Source organism: Melozone crissalis, unplaced genomic scaffold, assembly GCF_028551555.1.
Source record: "Melozone crissalis strain CALT ecotype California unplaced genomic scaffold, PUWL_Pcris_2 ptg000017l_1, whole genome shotgun sequence".
NCBI classification, from domain to species: domain Eukaryota; kingdom Metazoa; phylum Chordata; class Aves; order Passeriformes; family Passerellidae; genus Melozone; species Melozone crissalis.
The window spans coordinates 10,720,432-10,733,363 of NW_026535795.1; the positions used below are offsets into that span (position 1 = coordinate 10,720,432).

Genomic DNA, 12,932 nt, shown 5'->3' on the forward strand with positions numbered 1-12,932 from the left:
TAAAAATACATATATATATATAAATATATATGAATTTCAGCCAGGACCCCTTAGGGAACACAACTCCTACATCTGCCCTGGAGTGCTGGTGGAGAAGAGCAGGTACAGAAATATTCTGGGTGAGAGATCTCAGATCTCATCAGAAATTGGGAGAGATTCTTGGCTTTCCCACAGGTTTCTTGTATGCAAATGAGTAACTTAATCTGTGCCCCAATTACCTCCTTAAAGGGAAGATACTGTTTTACCATCTGCAGCCAAGGAACTTTCGTTGTTGCCTGCTGCAAGGGTGCATCATTGTAAAATATTTTTCTAGCTTGATAGAAAGCTCAAAATTTCAAGCTAAATTCTGCTCCAGAGAATTAAAAAGATTTTGGTTTGGCTGTTTTATCTCTAATTCCAGATAATCTCTCTGTCTTCAATGAGCTCCTTCCCAGCAGAGGGAATAAAATACAAGCAAAAAGAAAAAAAGTGGAGAAGAAAGTAAAAAAAAAATCTCTTTGGAGCCAACACTGGTAATACAAAATTTTAAGTGCCTCTTTTTTTCCTCCTCCCAACTGTTCCACTGCTAACTAACAATACTGGCAGTTGTTTGAGGAAAGCCCCTCAGTATTTTCACTATATATTTCCTGTAAACACCCAACACAGCACAATATACATTCTTTTTCCTATCAATATGTCAACGTGGGCTTCCTTACAGAAATTTTTAAAATTTAAAAACCCCTTCTGTGCCAGGCAGTCCTGCCCCAGATCAGTGTGCAGCGAGGAGTGACCCAAACCTGGTGGTGGTGCCCAGACACGGAGGGATGGAGAACTCCATCTGGGGGCTCAGCAGGCACAGCAGGGCAGGCTTTGAGCACAGCTCTCACCCAGGATTTAGGAGCACACCACAGCATTAAGGCTAAACCAGCTCAGATCTCGCTTCCCTCCACGTGGCTCCTGTGCAGAGCAGCCCAGAACAAGGCAGCAGCACCTGGAGGTGTTTAAAAAACCTTCCTCCAAAAGCTCTGCAGAGCAAATGCACCTTTCTGTTCCTGCTCCAGCACAGCCCTTCAGAGCTGCCACCGGTGACAGATGAGCAATGGTCGACTCTCACAGTTAAAGGGCAAATATTATATATATAATACATAATATATAATATATAATATATAATACATTATATTATATATTATATATTATATATTATATAATGTATTATGTGTTATATATTATATAAATATTTTTATATATATGTTAAGGGAAGTTTTGTAGATTTATATTTATGTTTCACCCCCTCCTTGCCTTGTTATCAGGGCTGGCCTGGGACATTTGGGAGGGTTGGCTTGTTATTATGGCAACACCTGACCTCCAATCAAGGTGTAGGAGGTGTCCACCACTGGACAGTCAAGGAGGAGTTGATGGGCAGAACTTTGGGAGGGACTAAAGGGTTAAAAGGTGGAACATCAATTTTTTGGATGAGCGCATGGTGGGAAAAATCCTTTGCTCCCAGCGCTGTAATATTTCCTCTATTCAGTTTTCTGTTGTATTTTTTATAAGGTTTTAATAAACATTCTAAATTTTTTGAAAGTGAGCGCCATTTCTCACACACCTTTCTGCATCAAGCTGCCCTTGCCTGGAGATATTTTCAAATCTAGAACTTCCATGTGGGATGGTTTTCCTACTCACTAATAGTTGGGGGGTTCCTTCTCCCCTCTCTCTTTTTATTCCCTGTCATCTTCCTCACCAGCCAAGCTCCACTCTCACTGGCTCTTCCTCCACATCCATGGGCACAATGGGTTTTTCCAGCCCCAGTTTGAAGTGTAACTCTAGCTCTAGTCCAGTTTGAGCTCTAGCTCTACTCCAGGCACTGGGAACAACTTGAAGGATGCTCTGGAGCTGTAAGAACGGCTCAACCCCCTTGTCCTCCCCAAGGGGGACACCTTGGGCTCCCATCTCCTTTCAGGTCAATCAGTGAATCAGTAAAGAGAGACACCCTGGGCTCTTGGCTATGATATTCCACAAGGAGAAGGGAGAGGGACATTTCTGCCAGCTTGAACTTGAAAATCTTAATAGATTTCGAGTTGAGTTAAAAATCAGAAAGTTCAGGGCTCAGTTTCAAACTACAGCAGAACAACAATTCACCAGTCCAGTTCTTTGCTTCTGCCATTTCTGTGATTACCAGCACAAGGGCTCTGCCACCACAGGCCAAGAAGGACCAAGGAAAACCTTGGAAAACCTCAGCCACTGATGAGACCAATATTCAGCCATTCTTCTCTGCTGTCCCAATGTGCAGAACAAGGCACTCCCCTTTAACCCAGTGCACAGAGAAACCCCACTCAGCAGCACTCACTAATTGTCCTGATTGCTTTTCTCCCTGAGCTCAGGGAACCAGAGCAGAGCTCTCCCGTCTGACCGTGCCCCAGACAGCTCCAGGGAAGATGATGCTTGAAGACAAGGAAATTTTATTCCTCCAAGAATCCAGCACACACCACTCCCCTCTCCCCTTTGCTCCCCTTAGCAGAAAAGTGTCTGCTAACAAAATTTATCTGCAGCATCAGAGGAGCAGCAGGATCCCTGCCCTCAGGCAAAGAGAGGAGGATCAGAATGGGATTTCTGTGCAAACACGAAGAGAATCCCAACTTCCCTCGCACGAGAGCAGCCCCATCCTCTGAGCCAGGCAGTTAAATATTGAAGGAAAGGCATGCAGCCGCTCTGATTATGTGGAACAAAAATTAATTGAGGGCATAAGTCTCCGATTGGGCTCTCAATTTATTTTTTTTCCACAGCACATTATATGGGAGTGGGGATTGCAGTGCAGACACCTGCAGGGAAAGCAGCCCGACCACATCTGTGACAGTGATATTACCTCTTTTTATTTGTTTTTCTGGTTAGAGCTTCCATTTTTTATCAACCCTGCCACAGACAGATGTGTGGAGGCTTCCAAAACTGCATCCCTCTTCCTGACATTTTCAGCTACACATTGAGAGATCTGTAATTTGGAAAACAACAATTTTCCCTCAAAACAGGCTTGAAAATGAGACATGGGGAAAAAAAAAAAAAAGGCAAACTCCAAGCTAATTTCCAACAGAATCTCAAAAGCCCACACCCTTCCCTCAAGATATAAATTACAACCCTATTCACACACTCACCCCACTCTTTTTAACAGAAATCCTTCCATTGTTTAAAGCCATTTACACATATTTTGGCCCACGGAATAAAAAATAATCCTAGGAACAGCCCTGTTGTGGCACAGCTGCAAGCTAGATAAGTGCCTGGATTTTCCATTTGCAGCTCCTGGGCACCTCAGGCCGTGCCAGGGGATGTGCCAGCAGCAGGGAGGGCTCCTGCAGGGTCCCAGCTATGCACAGGGATGTGCCTTTCCCTGGGAATTCCCACTCCAGACATCCCCCATGCAGATGTGCAGCCCCAGGGCTGGGCCTGCTTACAGGGAGTTACCATCCAGTGGGACTGCATTCCACAATTTTTATTGATTTTTGGGGTTTTTGCCACCAGAAGAAAGCCCTGTCTCGCTGGTCCCTTTCCAAGGAAAGGTGTGATTCTGTCACCTTTATGGCACCACGGTGACAAAGCCAGTGATTGGCAGAATTTAAAAGCATTTGCTACACACCTGACAGCAGGAATATTGATTTTGTGGGAGATTTATGAGAGGATTCTCTTCCCAGCCATCTGATCCATCCATTTTAACCAGCGGTTGCATTTAATTACCACTAACAAAAAGCTCTCAAGTCTAAAGCTTATGGACTTTATTGACATTATAACAATTCCAATAATCCTCAAAAGGCCTTAACAAAATAAGATACCAAGACACCCTGTGACCCATCCTGCATCCATCAGGGAGCCTGTACAGCTGCTCAGGATGGTGTTACCCTCCTGCCTCTGTTGAGCAGGGACCAGCAGGGTGTCCACAGGAGAGTAAAGAGGTGAGACTTTGGGCAAAATTAATTATCCATGTGACAGCGTGGGATGCTTTGTTCCAAACAGCTCGAACATCTGGATTTGCTGTCTAGGGTTTAGCCCTTATACCTTGGTGAACTCCACGATGACTTATTGACCTAAACCACGCATGGTTCACCAAATAATTCATCCTCCAGTTCATCCAGATTCTGCAGGTCAAGTTTGGCCCCCAGCATGCAAGAAGGGGCCCTGAGGCTGCTGATCCAACACTTACAGACCCCCCTGCAGCACCCTATAGCTGCTATAGGGTACCAGGGCCAGCCCACTCACAGCATCAAACACCACCAGCACCAGGGCAACCCAGGCTGCTTTCCCTGGGAGCCCGCAGGAACATTACAAGAGCATCTTCTAGAAAGTGGGAGCACAATACTTGAAGAGGACAAAGGCTCCTTAAGATGCAGATGAGCAGAAAGCTGCACAGGGAAAGCAGCACCCCCTCTCCCTGCCACCCCTGCTCCGGAGGAACTCGCCTTATCTCACATGCAAGCCAGGAGATGGAAACGAATTGTTTAGCTAGCAGAATGCTAACAAAACCTTAGCACGGCTCTCTGCGGCGCCAACATCGCCAGTTTCACTCTGAAATCAGACTCTGGGAGCAGCTTGCCACTGCCTTGCTTGCGAGGCAGATTTTCTGTTGCTGAAGAACCTTTATTTTTATCAAGCCACGCGTCACCATACGTGCCCTACTTTCTGTGCTTTCTGCATCTCCTCTTGGCCACAGTCACGGTGGTTGTTGGCTTGACTCGCTGCTCTGACAATACAATTGCTCTGACATCTAGTTTAATCAAATATTTACCACTTACTCATTTGAAAATAGGATTTCTGATACTTTAGATTAACTTGACTTGCGAGTATGGAACCAGAATTACTGGTACAGCAATTCACCAGTCCAGTTCTTACTTTGCTTCTGTCATTTCTGAGATTACCAGCACAAGGACTCTGCTGCCACAGGCCAAGGAGAACCAAGGAAAACCAAGGAAAACCTCAGCCATTGGTGAGCCCAACATTCAGCCATTCTCTGCTGTCTCAATGTGCAAACAGTCAGAGCTGTCCAGGAGAGACTCTTCCCAAAGATATCAAGATTTAAGGGCCTCAGCTGGGAAGAAGAACACCCTCTTAGGTGTGGTGGTGTTCACAGGGGTCCCAGGAAGAGTGAAGAGACAAGGATCTGACTCCATGTTTCAGAAGGCTGATTTATTATTTTATGATATAAATTATATTAAAACCATACTAAAAGAATGGAAGAAAAGATTTCATCAAGAAGGCTTGCAAGGAAAGGAAAAGAATGCAATGATAACAAAAGCTTGAGACTCTCAGAGAGTCTGAGCCAGCTGACTGTGATTGGCCATTAATTAGAAACATCCATCATGGGCCAATCACAGATGCACCTGTTGCATTCCACAGCAGCAGATAACCATTGTTTACATTTTGTTCCTGAGGCCTCTCAGCTTCTCAGGAGGAAAAATCCTAAGGAAAGGATTTTTCATGAAACATGGCTGTGACACTTAGGGAAGACTTTCTGCAGGGCTTTCTGGGCAGAGGTGCCAACCCTGCCACTCAGTAGGTACCTCACTTGAATGTTTGCTCTGAGAAGAAATGTTCATTGGATGGCAGAAAAACCAGTGCAGGAGTCAAATTCAGGTAACAGGGGCACCTTAAAGCCTGAAATCTGACCTGCTCCAGCAGATGGTGGGGATGACCCTTCTGCAGCCCACTGACAGCCCTGCAGCCCTGCTCCCACCCACTGCTTTGGGGGGCTAAGCAAAGCCCACCCTGCACAAAACCCACTTAACTTCACATGGCAGATGAACTCTTGCTTGACACCTCACTAGTAAAAAGCCAAGTCCTACACAAAACCCTAAATCTCAGCTTAGCTCCACCAAGGAGAGAAAATGAAGGTGTTACTGGACACCTCACAGCCAGCACAGGGTTCTCCTCCTGCCTTCCTTCACCTTTCTCCTTGGAGGAGTATCTGACCTTTGAGCTGCTGTGCCAGTTACCAAGCAGTATCTGTGCCCGTGAAATGCTGCCAAACTCCAACATCACCACATGGAGCACCTCAGAGCAAGGTCTGACACTTGGGGTTTTCCCTTATGGATCATTAAGGATGCCATATCATCATATGGAGCAGCTGGGATAAAATTAGGGCAACTGGTCCACATGAATGAAGCTGTGCATCCCCATCCTTCCCTCCTGAGCTGTCTTCTCTTCCAGAAATACCCAACCTGCAACTCCTGCCCCTCCCAGCTCAAGGGCAGAGCAGCAACACATGGCAGACCCTCACCTACAAAGCAGGACAAGAGCAAACTCCCAAGGAAGGTCTCTTGGCAGCTCAGGGTGAGAGAAAAGCAGGGGGGAACTGCTGCCAGCTTGTTTGTGTGCACTTAGGGTGGCATTCCCAACCCTGTAATTGTTGCATAATGAATTTAGCAATGCAGTTCAAGAGCAATGAATCATTCAGGCCAAGAAAGCGCGAGTCAGCTCCCCAAGAATCAGGAGATGTTAAAATTACATACATTTAACTTGAGCTTGACAAATCCAGAGGAGCAATGTCCCAGCAGCACAACTCAAACCATCATGCCAACATCCTCACTGCTCCTCCTGATGGAGATGAGACCACAGCAGCACCAGAGCAGAGCCACTGCAAATAATTTACACCTGCCACCCCTGGCCAGCCCAAGTTATCAGCCCCAGCTCTGAAAACCCACCTGATGCTGCCTCTCACTGCTGCTCACACTGACTCACTGAGAAAGGTGGCGAGCCTGAGAAAAGCTCTTTGCACAATCCTGAGCACTCAGGATGCTCATTTCACTGAGTGCCACCTGCTCAGGGGAGGACAGCAGGAGCGGCTGTGGGAGCTGCAGTCAGAGTGCTGGAGCAAAGCACAGAGCTGGGGTGGGAAAGGAGCACAGATCTCTGTCAGGGATTGAGAATGAAACAGGGCAGATTCATGACAGAGAAGGATGCTTGAATTAAGGAGTGTGTGTGGATGCAGAGAAGACTTCAGGAAAAAGAAGGTGTTTTCCTGGCTCTGATTGGAATCCTGCTTGAGCCATGCCCTGTATTTTGCATTTACAGGACCTGCAAAGATGGAAGGAAAGTTATCTTGAAGTGAGACAGGGCGTGAATTCAAAGAAGAACAACTATTCTGGGTTAACTCCCCAGGTGGCTTCTTATTCTAGAGTGGCAGTACCTTTTTCTAGTTTAACTCACTGTAAAAATAGATTAGGCCAATGGTTCTCATCTGCAAGGCCATGGTAGCTGGCCTGCTGCTTTTAGAGCATCCTTAATTGGAGCCTGGCTATGGGGACACGGGGGGCTCTGGGTGCAGGTGTGGTACTCTCAATTTGGGAACATCACATTAACTCAAACCAGGAGAAAAACAACCACCTGCAGGAGTGTCTGCACTGCCACAGGGCTGTCCCTCAGCAGGTGCACAGGACACACAAGGCAGTTATCATTGCATTCTTCTCCTTTCCTTGCAAGCCTTCTGATGAAATCCTTTCTTCTTTTAGTATAGTTTTAATGTAATATATATCATAAAATAATAAATCAGCCTTCTGAAACATGGAGTCAGATCCTCATCTCTTCCCTCTTCCTGGGACCCCTGTGAACATGGTCACACCTTCCTGCAGTGCTCTCTGCCCACCATAACCAAACAGCACTGCAGCAGACCCACAGCCTGCCCTTCACAGCACCCCAAGGCCTCCTGGTAATGCCATTTTCGTTTGAGGTTCCTTTGAATTTACCATTTATCAAGCTTCCATTTAGCCCCGTTAATCACAGCCTATCAAGCTCTTTCAAATGCAAACACGGAAATGTACCCGGCAACTGCACTCCTCCCGTTTATCCTCCTCCTGCTGGAATTATGGAGGGCTACAAAGCAGGAATGCCAACCCACCTGTCTCATGCTTTTCAACCACTTCCCATGGGATGAAATCAGCTGACTATTCTGGAAAAAAAACCAGACTGATCTCTTTCCCTGCCAGCTAGCAACATTCAAGGAGAGCAAACAATGTGTTGTGCAGGAGAAAGAGCATCCCTGTGAAAGTCAAGGGGAGAGGCAGATGGGCGGCTCCAGCAGCTCAGCACCTGCAGCAGCACATGGATGCTGTCCATGGGAGCAGGGCACAGCCAAGCCACCTTTGTCACAGGCTGTGCATTTCCTAGCTGGGCCTCTAGAGCCAGGGATCTCACAGCTCACTTAATCCCCGTCAAACGATACACCATTTTTTTTGCTTTGTTTGGGTATTAAGGCTTAGCCTTCCTCAAGCTATTCATTCCTTTTCCTCAGTGCCTACGTGGCTGTTAACCCCAGTGCTGACATGCTTCTGAGGGCTGCAGGAACAGCTCTGTCAGGAGGAGCCACATCACCCTGCAGGTGTCGTTTGTCCGGGCAGCAGTGCCGAGTCCTGACTCAGTCCTGTCAGAGCCCCACTCACAAACCCTTGCCCACTGCTGTGAGACCCACGGTGCTGCATTCATTCCTTTCCCCTCCCCAAGTCTGACAGCTTTGCTGCTGCTCTTTGCTCGAGCCAAGCCCAGCACACTGTCCTGGGAGCGATCCTGATTTCAGGGGTGAGGTGCAGGCGATTGCCACCCACCATCAGCTGCCCCTGGTGCTGCTGCCGTGGCCAAGCACCCCGTGCTCCATTCTGAGCCTGCAGCTGAGCAGGACCTGACCTAGGAGTGGGCTTTAATTAGAGCTGGACCCAGCTTGCTACTGGTACCACCCTGCACCTCCACCCAGCCAGCAAAGCACCCGGGCTCCATTGTCCTGTCAGGAGCAGCACCTGCAGAGAAAACCTTTCAAAATATAATATCTCTCTATATATAAAGAAAAAACACATTGGATGGTAAAAAGTTACAGTCTACAACTGTGCAAGCTCTAAACAAGGCTCTGGCAAGCAGCAGAGCTGGTGAGGGGCTGTGGAGGGGAATGTGCAGGAAAGCGCTCGGGAAGGAGACAAGGAGAGACAAGCAGATTAATAGAAGATGACAGATTTCTAGTAAGATTGTGATAAGCCTCTTGAAACTTCCCTAAAGGATGAGCCAGCTGGCAAGCCCATCCTCGGAGGTGGTGTAAGTCGACTAACAGCCCTGCAAAAGCCACCAGCTGACCCCTTTCACACATCCCTGCTCACTCCTGCAGCTGCTTAAGCACGGAAAGCTGAGCAGGCCACGCCTGGATGTTCTACCCTGGCACCCACCTGCAGTTCCTTGCAGAGAAGCCACTGGCCCTGAACTGTTCAGAACAAGCAGCAAGGTCGGGCTGACCGCAGCACGGCACAGCTCGCTGCCCTGCTCTGCTGGCACCCAGCACATTTCACTGCCCACAAGGGGTTAATCCTGACCCCCGTCCCCAAGCATGGGGCCACGAAGCTGCCAGGAATTGGCACATGGCTCCTGGAAAGGGCTTTGCCAAAGCAGGGATGGGAATGACACGGTGATGAGCGGGACCCCTGCATTATGCTTTGCTTTCCTTCCTAAATTCAGCTCTGCTGGGATCCCCCCAGAGCCAAGTCCTGCAAAAACACCACACCCCAGTGAACAGGTTTAACCTCTGAGGAGGAAGAGGAGAGGGCTACCACAGGCGAAGGCAAGCTTGAAGAGCTAAGATTTTTACCCTTCAAAGGACAACACCTTCCAAACCTGCTGGAGGTGCAGTGGACACCACACCCAGGTATGGCCAAAAGAAGGAGCTCACTGTGTCCCCTTGCCAGTGCCACAACAAAACCCTGTCACTGCCTGAAAGTGGAGCTTTCACCTGGAGCACCTTCCTCAGGATAATGAACAGCAGCAGCCAGTTTATTTGGTATCAGGCAAGTTTTTCTTCTTAGGCCAATTAGCTGCTGATATAATTTGCCCACCGAGGTCACTGAATCATCATTTAGCAGTTTCAAAGGAGATGAGATGAACTGCAGGCCAATTTCCCCCCTCCAGCTCAATGAGTGATTCAAAATGCAGTTAATGATAGTGGCTCATAAGTATCTGGCAGAGGATTTGAGAGAGCAATTGATTGCCCAAAAAGAGCTTGATCTCTTTCAGCCAAAGCAGCTCAGCTGGTGAAGATGTAGGATGTGATTTTGCCACCTTGCTTGACATTTGTTAAATACTCAAGAGCTGCGAAGCTTAAGTCAGACACAAAAAGAAAAAGGAGAAGACGACCCAAAATCAGGGTAAGGAAGGTCACAGTTAAAATTCACTCTGTCACCAGCAGGCAAGAGACCTTTTAAAGGATGGGGAAAAGAACCAAGTAATAACCAACAAGACTCTCAGCACAAATCCTGCATTTTTGTGAGTTTATATAAGATAAAAATGAGACACCCCCTCATCCACAAAAGCTTCGTTATTTGTCAACCTCAGGCTTCGTAACCAGTAAACATTGGTTGATGTTTTTCTTCTTGCTGGATGAAATGTGCCTAGAGGCAACAGGCATTTTATAAATTATTAAACCAAGGGAAAATAGGGTTCCAACAAAGTGACTGCAGAAGCACTGAGGAGTTGGTACAATTGGTACCAGCACACTTACACAGAGTCATTTTTCCTACAACAACTGACTCAACAACAAGACATTGTTAGAAATGCACATCTTGGACACGTGGTGTTGATGGCAAAAAGATGATGTGATATCTCAGCATTTCATCACATCCATCACACATATCTGGAGTTCAACACTTTAAACCTTATTTTTCTTATTAAATAGTCACTTACATTTTTCAGTCAGAGGGAAAATTAGCTTTTTTTTTTTAAATTCCAGCCTCATGAGAGATCTCAGGACATAAAGCAAAACCCATGAAAATACTGTAATAAGAGTATTATAATATCATCCACAGTTTTTATCCAACCCATAGCATTGAGAAGGAAAGGAAGGAAAAAACATGAATGAAAAAGGTATTCGCTACCTGGGTTTAATAAATTACATCTCTCACAACAAACACAACCCACCTCCAGACTAAGTTCTGTTCCAGCCAGAAAAAACCCTTCTGCTTTCTGCCATAACAGCACTTGGCCCTTCCATCTGTGAAAAACCACTTAACAGTAATGGCAGGGCTCAGGACAGCAGGTCAGGGGAGGCTGGGTCAAGGTGACAGCGAGGGCAGCCCGGGCAGCCGCTGCTCCCGAGCTTCCCTGAGGGTTTGTTAGGGAACGGGAGGGCTCAGAGACGGGTTTGGGGGTTTTTTCCAGGTTTGTGAACCCTCTCCTTTCTCTGACAGTTTGTGAAAAGCCACTTTTCCAGCTATTACTCTACTGCAATTTGAAGCATCTTCCTCCTCCTCCCCGAGCGCTTTTCACCGTGCAGAACAGATCTTTTCACGATAAGCAAATAGAGATAAACCAGAATTTGGTGGCTTGTCAGTAAACCAAAAGCATCTCTGCCACCAGTGCCACCTCAGGCCCTGGAGCAGGGGCTGAAGTTCAGACTGAAGTTCCCCGGGTCTGCCAGAGCCTGAAGGAGCCTGTCCCCAAAAGCCCTTCACCCCACCTGAAATTAACACTTGCAACGCCAATTTCAGCAATTACGGTTGCTTGTATTTACACTACCTCGAGTCCATTTCTTCCACACCCCTTTCGTGCCAGGAGGGCTCGGAATTCCACACGCAGCGAGCAAAACCCACCCACGAACATCCCAGAACATCCCCAGCGACCCGCGCTGCAAACACCGCTACAACCCGAGCCACAAAGCTGCGCGGAGAGAGCGGGGGGAAGGAACATCCTCATCATCCATGTGCCAGGGAAGGGGCCGGGGTGAGCCGAGCCGGGGTGAGCCGAGCCGGGCTGAGCCGAGCCGGGCTGAGCCGAGCCGGGCTGAGCCGAGTCAGGGTGAGCCGAGTCAGGGTGAGCCGAGCAGGGCTGAGCCGTGCCGGGGTGAGCCGAGCAGGGCTGAGCCGTGCCGGGCTGAGCCGATCAGGGCTGAGCCGTGCCGGGGTGAGCCGAGCCGGGCTGAGCCGAGCCGGGCTGAATCGAGTCAGGGTGAGCCGTGCCGGGCTGAGCCGAGCCGGGCTGAGCCCGCTCCGGGCTGGAGTTCCCCAAACTCCGCCGTGCCTACAGCGGGGACCGCGCCCGCCCGCGCTCGCAGCACCCCCGCAGCATCCCCAGCCGGACCGAACCGAGCCAGCCCCGCTCCCCGCCCGGCCCCGGCCCCGCACTCACCGCGGAGCTGCGCGCAGCCAGCCCGGCCCCGCAGCGCGGAGGGGAGCGCAGGGAAGCGCAGGGAGGCAGCGGCGCCGCGCAGAGCCGGTCCCCGCCCGCCTCCGGCCCCGGCTCCTCCTCGGGGCGGAGCTGCGGCCGCAACCGGGGCCGGAGGCGGGCGGGGAGCGGCGCCCGCCCCGCAGGTGAAGGCGCGGAGCATCCCCGGGGATGCTGCGGGAGCGGCCGCTGCGGGCTCCGGGCACACAGGGAAAGGCCGCGTGGGGCGGGCGGGGCGGTTTCTGTCGCCGGGAGGGGTAATTAGGATAAATAAATAAATATATTTTTTTAAAAACCTCTTTGAATTTCGTTGTAAGGCCGCGCCCCTGCCTGCCCGCCCGCCCAGCTGCCTATGGGTAAGGTTTACCCTGACTTTTGGCTTAGCACAAGGATGCTGCTGCCCCCACTGAGCCTGGAAGGTGTATATGTGGTTTAGAAGCTGCTTTGCCACGGTTTTTGGCATGAATATCTGAGCCTGGCAGCAGGTTCATATTTGCTGGGATATGTTCCTATATGATGGGGTCACAGAGAATTTTTTAGGAGGAACAAAATCCCCCCCCCCCCCAATGCAGTGTAACATGGTTTTAAACACTGTGACTGATACCAAAATCAAAGGTTATTCCTGAAGTGTGCCTTATGCCAGTTTTATAGGAAGATAAGAGCCATTGCCAGGAGTCAAACCAGTCACTGGAGCTGGGAGAGAGGCCAAGAAGCCTCCTGGGGCAGGGAGTGGCACTGGGGAGCCCACACTCACCCACTGGGAGCAGAGCAGATTCCTCATGCTGCTGTCA

General features: G+C 49.1%; 1 protein-coding gene across 1 annotated transcript in view; it reads right to left on the minus strand.

Annotated features, from left to right (window-relative positions):
* PPP1R16B (protein phosphatase 1 regulatory subunit 16B) overlaps positions 1 to 12,192 on the minus strand; it is a 60,240-nt gene extending 48,048 nt beyond the window's left edge. Inside the window, exon 1 of the mRNA XM_054274461.1 lies at positions 12,106 to 12,192. The gene's annotated coding sequence lies outside the window, so the exon portion shown is untranslated. The remainder of the gene's footprint in view (positions 1 to 12,105) is intronic.
* Between the last annotated feature and the right edge of the window lie 740 nt (positions 12,193 to 12,932).